We start from the raw sequence: 10,262 nt of genomic DNA on the forward strand, positions 1-10,262 counted from the left end.
TCCCAAATTCAATATACTAAGGCTAACCTCCCCATATGAGTGTACTGGAGATAGGGCCTTTAAGGTGATTAAGTGAAATGAGGTCATATAAGTGGAACCCTATTCTGATATCTTACAAGAAGACACCAGAGAGTCTGCATAGTCTCTCTCGATTTCCTTCTCTTTCATAAGAAGTGCAAAGAGGTCACGTGAGCAAACAGCAAGATAATAGTCACCTACAAGTCAGGAGAAGAGGCCTCAGAATGAAACCTACCTTGCCAGCACCCTGCTCTTGGACTTGCCAGCCTCCAAAACTGTAAGACATTTAATATGTAAAAATTTATTGTGATGTACATAAAACTTTATATACTTCATGTTATTTATCTATTTAAAAAATCATTAAAGAGAATAAACATTGTTTCCTACTCCATGTTTTTTAAAGAAAGTAATGTGGCTACAATTGTTATTAATTAGTATGCGAAGATGTCCACAATATATTTAGTAAAAGAGGATTTTTAAAAAACTTATCAAACTATTCAATTTTAAAAATATATATTAGGGACTCGAGGACCAGGATTAGGGGAGAGGGAGCAACGCTCTGGTCCTGAAAGTAGGTGCTGTGGATGAGACCTGGACGATTCAGAGTCCCCTGCCTTAAGCAGCTTTCTTTGTGCCCAGTAACCCTGGGCTTCCCTGACAGCTCAAATGGTAGGGAATCCGCCTGCAATGCAGGAGGCACAGGAGACACAGATTCGATCCCTGGGTGGGGAAGATATCCTTGAGGAGGAAATTGCAACCCACTCCACTACTCTTTCCTGCAGAATCCCTTGAACAGAGGGACCTGGCAGGCTAAACGCCGTAGGGTCGCGGACACAACTGAGTAGGCACACGCCTGTCGCATAAAACCCCAAGTTTATCGCGGTGGTAACTAGAATAAATAATTTCCTCTCTGAAAAAAAAAAAAATATATATATATATATGATGTATATTTACTTAGAAGTCTGGTGGAGGGTTTAGTGGTTAGGACTTCTGCTTTCACTGCTGTTGCCCCAGGTTCAATCCCTGCTCAGGAAACTAAGATCCTGCAAGTCATCCGGAGAGACCCCCCCCCATCCCCCAAAAAAGTTGGTGGAATTATAGGTAAACTCTACTTTCCTTTTTATAATATTACAAATTTCCAGAAATTTTGTGACGGGTATTGTAAGCAAGAAAGCTATAAAATTTTTAAAAAAAAGACATTCTTTCATGTCTGATTGAAAAGCCTTATGGAAGTTACTGTTGAATCATTCTATGAAGTTATGAAGTTATATTTCCAAATGTTCTGATATATTACAGAAAAAAAAGTTTCCAGAAATAGTAATAACAGAGGTTTATTCAGTGGGGGGAAAAAATAGCATTTTGATTGAATTAGGAAAGCATATTTCTCACAATCAAGTCAACTATGAACAGTTTTTTTTGTTGAATGAGTTTGTAATGGGCAATGCAATTTGGTATCTCTTTATGAGAAACGAAATGACCTGCTCCCTCCTACTCCCACCCCATCTTGGAGCATGCTAAGACGGCAAAATTCGTGGGGCCATTTTTCAGCTCCATTTAGAGCAAAATCTGCCCCAAGCCCAAAGGAGCAGGGAATGGAGATGTTCACTTGGCCTCCTCTCAGAGACTTCCGGATTGTTTTAAAGGTTCTGAGGATACTCTTGTGCCTACAGTGCTAACAGGAGGTTTTTGTTTGTTTAAGATTTGTTTACTTATTTTTGGCTGTGCTGGCTCTTCATTGCTGCGTGTGGGCTTTCTCTAGTTGCGGTGCATGGGTTTCTCATTGTGGCGGCTTCTCTTGTTGCTGAGCACGGACTCTAGGCACCTGGGCTTCTGTAGCTGTGGCTCACCGGCTTCGGTGCTCTGTAGCATGTGGAATTTTCCTGGACCAGGAACTGATGCCATGTCCCAGCGTCCCCTGCATTGGCATGCAGATTCTTAACCCCCAGGGAAGCCAATAGGAGGTTGATTTGTGCCCTTCTGCAGAGATTTCTCATCAACACAGTGTCTGCCTAGGGCTTTCCAAGAGAGAGCAGAGCAGCAGACTCTCCTTAGCCCTGGACATTCCTTGGGGAGCTTGACAAGGGTAGGTGTAGAGACTGTTCCAGGCTAAGCTGAAACCTTTGGTCCTATGTGGGAAATTTACAAAGGCCCTGGAAGCAACGATAAATCCCAGCTCACAAGCTATAATACATGATACTTTTCTGGTTCCCTGGAGTTTGGCCTCTTGACCACATCTTGAGACATTTCACGGTGGGAAGACCGGCAATAGTCTGGGATTTTAATCAGATATATTGCTACTAGAGGAAAAAGTGAAAGAAGTTATTTAGCAATTTATACAAAACTCAATCTCTCAATAAGATGGTAAAGTAGAAAAACAAAGAGTATTCTTTTTGTATTCTCATAAACAATCTTTCCTGAGAGAATTGGATTATGAAGAATGAAAAGCCAGCATTTCTTATTTTCATACATTCATTCAAGTTCTCAAATTTTTCGGCGCTTGAAAAAAATAAAGCTAACAAACACGCCACCTGCTGGCGTTAACTGAGACTAGATCACAAATAATGATCACAGTCAAGAGGTATTTAAGAGGTCTTGGAATGTCAACTTATACTGTATTCCTTTTACTCTTCAAAAAAAAAAAAAAGAAAAGGTAGATCCCGGAAACTCATCTTTTATCCCGTAAACTGGTATTATCCTAGGATGAGGTCAGCTTTGTTAACAAGCTCATTTAGTGTTGTCTCCTACAACTTCTTGAAATTTCATCTCTTCTCTTTTTCAACCTAAGTTTCAGGCCAAGTATTTTTCTTAAATTTTTTACTCCAGTTTTGAATTCTACATTTCAAATTTTCACTTCAATGAATTTTGTCTTTCCATCTTTTTCTACTAACAGTAGTCTTCAAATATCCTTTATACGCATTAAAGTACTTTCCAACGTATATCCAAATCCTCCATTGAGGAATACTCTGTAATCTATACTCTGTGTGTAAATAGGCATCTTTTTTTTCTTTTTATTATGAAAATTTTCAAACATGTTCAAAAACAGAGCAGTGAAATGACCCTCTCTGCATTCACCATGAATTCTCAATGTTATCAGCTCAGTTTTACCTGCCCTCCTCCATCTACCTTCTCATACTCACTGGATTAATTTGAAACAAATACAAAACATCTTAATTTTCATATGTAAATATTTTTGTATATAACTCCAGAAGATAAAGACTTTTAAATCATATAATCATTCTTAAAAATTAAAAATAACTTTCTAACATCAAATATCTACTTGTGTGCTCAACTGCTCAGTCATGTCCGACTCTTCGTGACCCCATGGACTGTAGCCCATAAGGTTCCTCTGCCATGGGATTTTCCAGGCAAGAATATTGGAGTGGGTTACCATTTCCTACTCTAGGGGATCTTCCCGGTCCAGGAATTGAACCAGCGTCCCTTGGGTCTCCTGCATTGGCAGGCAGATTTGTTACCACGGCAAGACCTGGGAAACCCATTAAATAGCTAGTCGATGTTAAATTTATGTGATTGTGTCAGCTTTTTTTTTTTCTTTTTCTTATTCTTTTCTGTCTTTTTGGCTGTTTCTTTATTCATGTGAAAGTGGAAGTGTCAGTCACTCAGTAGCCTCTGACTCTTTTCGACCCCATAGACTGTAGCCTCTGTCCGAGGAATTCTCCAGGCCAGAATACTGGAGTACGTAGCCATTCCCTTCTCCCGGGGGTCCTTCCGACCCAGGGATTGAATCCAGGTCTCTTGCATTGCAGGCAGATTCTCTATTCTCTGAGCCACCAGGGAATCCCCATTAATCACTGATGGAGGAATTAATTCTGCATAGGCTAGTTCACTTCAGTCACTCAGTCATGTCCGACTCTTTGCAACCCCATGGACTGCAGCATGCCAGCCTTCCCTGTCCATCACCAACTCCAAGAGATTGCTCAAACTCATGTCCATTGTGTCGGTGATGCCATCGAATCATCTCATCCTCTGTCCTCCCCTTCTCCTCCTGCCCTCAATCTTTCCCAGCATCAGGGTCTTTCCCAATGACTCAGTTGTTCACATCAGGTGTATTGGAATTTCAGCTCCAGCATCAGTCCTTCCAATGAAATATTCAGGACTGATTTCCCTTAGGATTGACTGGTTTGATCCCCCTGCAGTTCAAGGGACTCTCAAAAGTCTAGAAGGCTAGAAGGCGCCATTTTTGCTGAAAGGGGAAGAAAGAAGTAGAGTGATGTGTGCTGAGGAGCTGCCAACAAATGTAGATTGAATGAGTGAATAGATAAGGAGAAAATGTTGTACCCAGGAAATGGCAAGTTAGATGCATTTGAAGAGGAGGTATATTAAGAATAGAAGGGTGCATGAACTAGCTTCATGCACCATTTAGTAGACCATTCACCAGACCATTCAGGTATGACCTAAATCAAATCTCTTACAATTATACACTGGAAGTGACAAATAGATTCAAGGGATTACGTCTGATAGACAGAGTGCCTTAAGAACTATGGACAGAGGTTTGTGACATTGTACAAGAGGCAGTGATCAAAACCATTCCCAAGAAAAAGAAAGGCAAAATGGTAGTCTGAGGAGGCCTTACAAATAGCTGAGAAAAGAAAAGACTCGAAAAGCATAGGAGAAAAGGAGAGACATACCCATTTGAATGCAGAGTTCCAAAGAATAGCAAGGAGAGATAAGAAAGCCTTCCTCAGTGACCAATGCAAAGAAATAGAGGAAAACAATAGAATGGGAAAGACTAGAGATCTCTTCATGAAAATTAGAGATACCAAGGGAACATTTCATGCAAAGATGGGCACAATAAAGGACAGAAGTGGTATGGCCCTAACTGTTGGGGTCCTTTAATAGACCAAAACCTGGTGGTCCGGAGTTGATGATAAGAAAGTGAAAGAAGGAAAGAGGCTAATATTCCCTGGGTTACGCAGCTGGCCTTTGCGCTCCAGGTAATCAGCCAGAAATAGAGAGAGAGAGGGAGAGAGAGAAAGAAGGACACGGGGAGCCAAGTCTCTGGTGGAGCAAGGGTGATTTATTGAATTCTGTAAGAGTATATATACCGTAAAACAAGGTAGCTTCTTCAGATAAAGATCAAGAGACCAGACTTTACAAGTTACCAAGGAAGCAAGGAGCAATAGAGGCCCTAAGGCCAAAAGGCAATCCATATCAGAAGAGGGTCGTAAATAAGCCCTTTCACCAAATGGAAAAGCTAATGAAGGAAACCCTATGCAAGCATCCCATCTCTTTGATCTCTGTCCTGGGAGGGGCTTGCCTGCTCCTCTCGCCCTTGACGGGGACTAATAAGGAACAGAGGGCTTAAGAGAGAGAGGAAACAGCACAGAGGAATCCTACTGTTAAACATTCCCTGACACCTAACAAAAGCAGAAAATATTAAGAAGAGGTGGCAAGAATACACAGAAGAACTATACAAAAAAAGATCTTCATGACCCAGATAATGACGATGGTATGATCACTCACCTAGAGCCAGACATCCTGGAATCTGAAGTCAAGTGGGCCTTAGGAAGTATCACTACGAACAAAGCGAGTGGAGGTGACGGAATTCCAGTTGAGCTATTTCAAATCCTGAAAGATGATGCTGTGAAAGTGCTGCACTCAATATGCCAGCAAATTTGGAAAATTCAGCAGTGGCCACAGGACTGGAAAAGGTCAGTTTTCATTCCAATCCCAAAGAAAAGCAATGCCGAAGAATGCTCAAACTACCACACAATTGCACTCATCTCACACGCTAGCAAAGTAATGCTCAGAATTCTCCAAGCCAGGCTTCAACAGTACGTGAACAATGAACGTCCAGATGTTCAAGCTGGATTTAGAAAAGACAGAGGAACCAGAGATCAAATGGACAACATTCATCTCATTAGAACTGATTCAAATGAATTCTTTTTAATGGCTGAGTAATATTCCATGGTGTATATGTACCACAGCTTCCTCATCCATTCGTCTGCTGATGGGCATCTGGGTTGCTTCCATGTCCTGGCTATTATAAACAGTGCTGTGATGAACATTGGGGTGCACGTGTCTCTTTCAGATCTGGTTTCCTTGGTGTGTATGCCCAGAAGTGGGATTGCTGGGTCATATGGCAGTTCTATTTCCAGCTTTTTAAGAAATCTCCACACTGATTTCCATAGTGGCTGTACTAATTTGCATTCCCACCAACAGTGTAAGAGGGTTCCCTTTTCTCCACACCCTCTCCAGCATTTATTGCTTGTAGACTTTTGGATAGCAGCCATCCTAACTGGCGTATAATGGTACCTCACTGTGGTTTTGATTTGCATTTCTCTGATAATGAGTGATGTTGAGCCTCTTTTCATGTGTTTGTTAGCCATCTGTATGTCTTCCTTGGAGAAATGTCTGTTTAGTTCTTTGGCCCATTTTTTGATTGAGTCATTTATTTTTCTGGAATTGAGCTGCAGGAGTTGCTTGTATATTTTTGAGATTAATCCTTTGTCTGTTGCTTCGTTTGCTATTATTTTCTCCCAATCTGAGGGCTGTCTTTTCACCTTGCTTATAGTTTCCTTTGTTGTGCAAAAGCTTTTAAGTTTCATTAGGTCCCATTCATTTATTTTTGCTTTTATTTCTGAAATTCTGGGATGTGGTTCATAGAGGATCCTGCTGTGATTTATGTCGGAGAGTGTTTTGCCTATGTTCTCCTCTAGGAGTTTGATAGTTTCTGGTCTTACATTTAGATCTTTAATCCATTTTGAGTTTATTTTTGTGTATGGTGTTAGAAAGTGTTCTAGCTTCATTCTTTTACAGGTGGTTGACCAGTTTTCCCAGCACCACTTGTTAAAGAGGTTATCTTTTTTCCATTGTATATCCTTGCCTCCTTTGTCGAAGATAAGGTGACCATAGGTTCGTGGATTTATCTCTGGGCTTTCTATTCTGTTCCATTGATCTATATTTCTGTCTTTGTGCCAGTACCATACTGTCTTGATGACTGTGGCTTTGTAGTACAGTCTGAAGTCAGGCAGATTGATTCCTCCAGTTCCATTCTTCTTTCTCAGGATTACTTTGGCTATTCGAGGTTTTTTGTATTTCCATACAAATTGTGAGATTATTTGTTCTAGTTCTGTGAAAAATACCGTTGGTAGTTTGATAGGGATTGCATTGAATCTATAGGTTACTTTGGGTAGTATAGCCATTTTGACAATATTGATTCTTCCAATCCATGAACACGGTATATTTCTCCATCTGTTTGTGCCCTCTTTGATTTCTTTCATCAGTGTTTTATAGTTTTCTATGTATAGGTCTTTTGTTTCTTTAGGTAGATATACTCCTAAGTATTTTATTCTTTTTGTTGCAATGGTGAATGGTATTGTTTCCTTAATTTCTCTTTCTGTTTTCTCATTGTTAGTGTATAGGAATGCAAGAGATTTCTGTGTGTTAATTTTATATCCTGCAACTTTACTGTATTCATTGATTAGCTCTAGTAATTTTCTGGTAGAGTCTTTAGGGTTTTCTATGTAGAGGATCATGTCATCTGCAAACAGAGAGAGTTTCACTTCTTCTTTTCCTATCTGGATTCCTTTTACTTCTTTTTCTGCCCTGATTGCTGTGGCCAAAACTTCCAAAACTATGTTGAATAGTAGTGGTGAGAGTGGGCACCCTTGTCTTGTTCCTGATTTCAGGGGAAATGCTTTCAATTTTTCACCATTGAGGGTGATGCTTGCTGTGGGTTTGTCATATATAGCTTTTATTATGTTGAGGTATGTTCCTTCTATTCCTGCTTTCTGGAGAGTTTTAATCATAAATGGATGTTGAATTTTGTCAAAGGCTTTTTCTGCATCTATTGAGATAATCATATGGTTTTTATCTTTCAATTTGTTAATGTGGTGTATTACATTGATTGACTTGCGGATATTAAAGAATCCTTGCATTCCTGGGATAAAGCCCACTTGGTCATTATACAGAGTGAAGTAAGCCAGAAAGATAAAGACCATTACAGTATACTAACACATATATATGGAATATAGAAAGATGGTAACGATAACCCTATATGCAAAACAGAAAAAGAGACTCAGATGTATAGAACAGACTTGTGGACTCTGGGAGAAGGCGAGGGTGGGATGTTTCAAGAAAACAACATTGAAACATGTATATTATCTAGGGTGAAACAGATTACCAGCCCAGGTTGGGTGCATGAGACAAGTGCTCGGGCCTGGTGCACTGGGAAGACCCAGAGGGATCGGGTGGAGAGGGAGGTGGGAGGGGGGGACCGGGATGGGGAATACATGTAAATCCATGGCTAATTCATTTCAATGTATGACAAAAACTACTGTAATGATGTAAAGTAATTAGCCTCCAACTAATAAAAATAAATGGAAAAAAAATTAAAAAAAATAAAAAAAGTGAAAAAAAACCCCCAAAACAAATGGCTAACATTCATTGGATCATCGAAAAAGCAAGAGAGTTCCACACCCCCGCTCCCCCCCCCCCCCCCGCCCAAAATCTACTTCTGCTTTATTGACTATGCCAAAGCCTTTGACTGTGTGGATCACAATAAACTGTGGAAAATTCTTAAAGAGATGGACTACCAGACCACTTGACATGACTCTTGAGAAATCTCTATATAGGTCAAGAAGCAACAGTTAGAACTGGACATGGAACAACAGACTGGTTCCAAATCGGGACAGGAGTACGTCAAGGCTGTATATTGTCACCCTGCTTATTTAACCTATATGCAGAGTACATCATGAGAAATGTTGGGCTGGAGGAATACAAGCTGGAATCAAGATTGCCAGGAGAAATATCAATAACCTCAGATATACAGATGACACCACCCTTATGGCAGAAAGCAAAGAAGAACTAAAGAGCCTCTTGATGAAAGTGAAAGAGGAGAGTGAAAAAGTTGGCTTAAAGCTCAACATTCAGAAACTAAGATCATGGCATCTGGCCCCATCTCTTCATGCCAAATAGATGGGAAAACAATGGAAACAGTGAGAGACTATTTTTTGGGGCTCCAAAATCACTGCAGATGGTGACTGCAGCCATGAAATTAAAAGATGCTTGCTCCTTGGGAGAAAAGTTATGACCAACTTAGACAGCATATTAAAAAGCAGAGATATTACTTTGCCAACAAAGGTCTGTCTAGTCAAGGCTATGGTTTTTCCAGTGGTCATGTATGGATGTGAGAGTTGGACTGTCAAGAAAGCTGAGGGCCAAAGAATTGATGCTTTTGAACTGTGGCATTGGAGAAGACTCTTGAGAGTCCCTTGGACTGCAAGGAGATCCAACCAGTTCATCCTAAAGGAAATCAGTCCTGAATATTCTTTGGAAGGACTGATGTTGAAGTTGAAACTCCAGTACTTTGGCCACCTGATGCGAAGAGCTGACTCATTTGAAAAGACCCCGATGCTGGGAAAGATAGAGGGCTGGAGGAGAAGGGGATGACAGAGGATGAGATGGTTGGATGGCATCACCGACTCAATGGACATGAGTTTGAACAAGCTCCGGGAGTTTGTGATGGACAGGGAAGCCTGGTGTGCTGCAGTTCATGGTGTTGCAAAGAGTTGGACATGACTGAGTGACTGAACTGAACTGAGCTAGCTTAGATCCCTGGCATCTTGAAGAATGAATGACTCTTATTAAGGAATCAGCATATGTTTGCAGAAGGAAAGATACCCAATTGTCATTAGAACATGGATTGTCTCTCAAAGAATCTGACTGGAGTCACTAGCATCAGAAATCAGTGTTATACGCAAAACAGCCCTCTGAGCACAACAGCTCTTGGCTTCATGCTGGCAGGACGCTGGAGCCTCAGTGCAATGGCAGAAAGTCTCCTCTCAATGTCACCCTGACAGGCTACTAACCCCAGAAGCTGGCATCTCGTCTTCAAGACCAGGTAGTTGTGCCTGCTGCAACAAGTTTCCTTGGAGTTAAAAGGTTACTGGCAAATGTCTTCTCATTTAAAAATAATTTTAAAAGTAAGATAGTAGATTGCTAGAATTTGATTTAGGAGGTGGGGCAGGTCTTGCTGATTCTAAATTTGGCCATGTGAGTGGGTAGCTATAATTGGGTAGAAAGTGAAGTTCTTTGAATATGAAACCAAGGAACTGTAAGGCTAGGGATTAGAAAGAAAGATTTTATTTTTTAGAGTAGTTTTAGGTTCACAAAAAAAAATTAAGCTGAAGAGACACAGATTTCCCTTACTGAAACCACTGCTCCCACATATGCATAACTTCTTACATCTCCCAGGAAAGCAATACATTTGCTACAATTGATGA

This window comes from Odocoileus virginianus, chromosome 8, assembly GCF_023699985.2.
Source record: "Odocoileus virginianus isolate 20LAN1187 ecotype Illinois chromosome 8, Ovbor_1.2, whole genome shotgun sequence".
NCBI classification, from domain to species: Eukaryota; Metazoa; Chordata; class Mammalia; order Artiodactyla; family Cervidae; genus Odocoileus; species Odocoileus virginianus.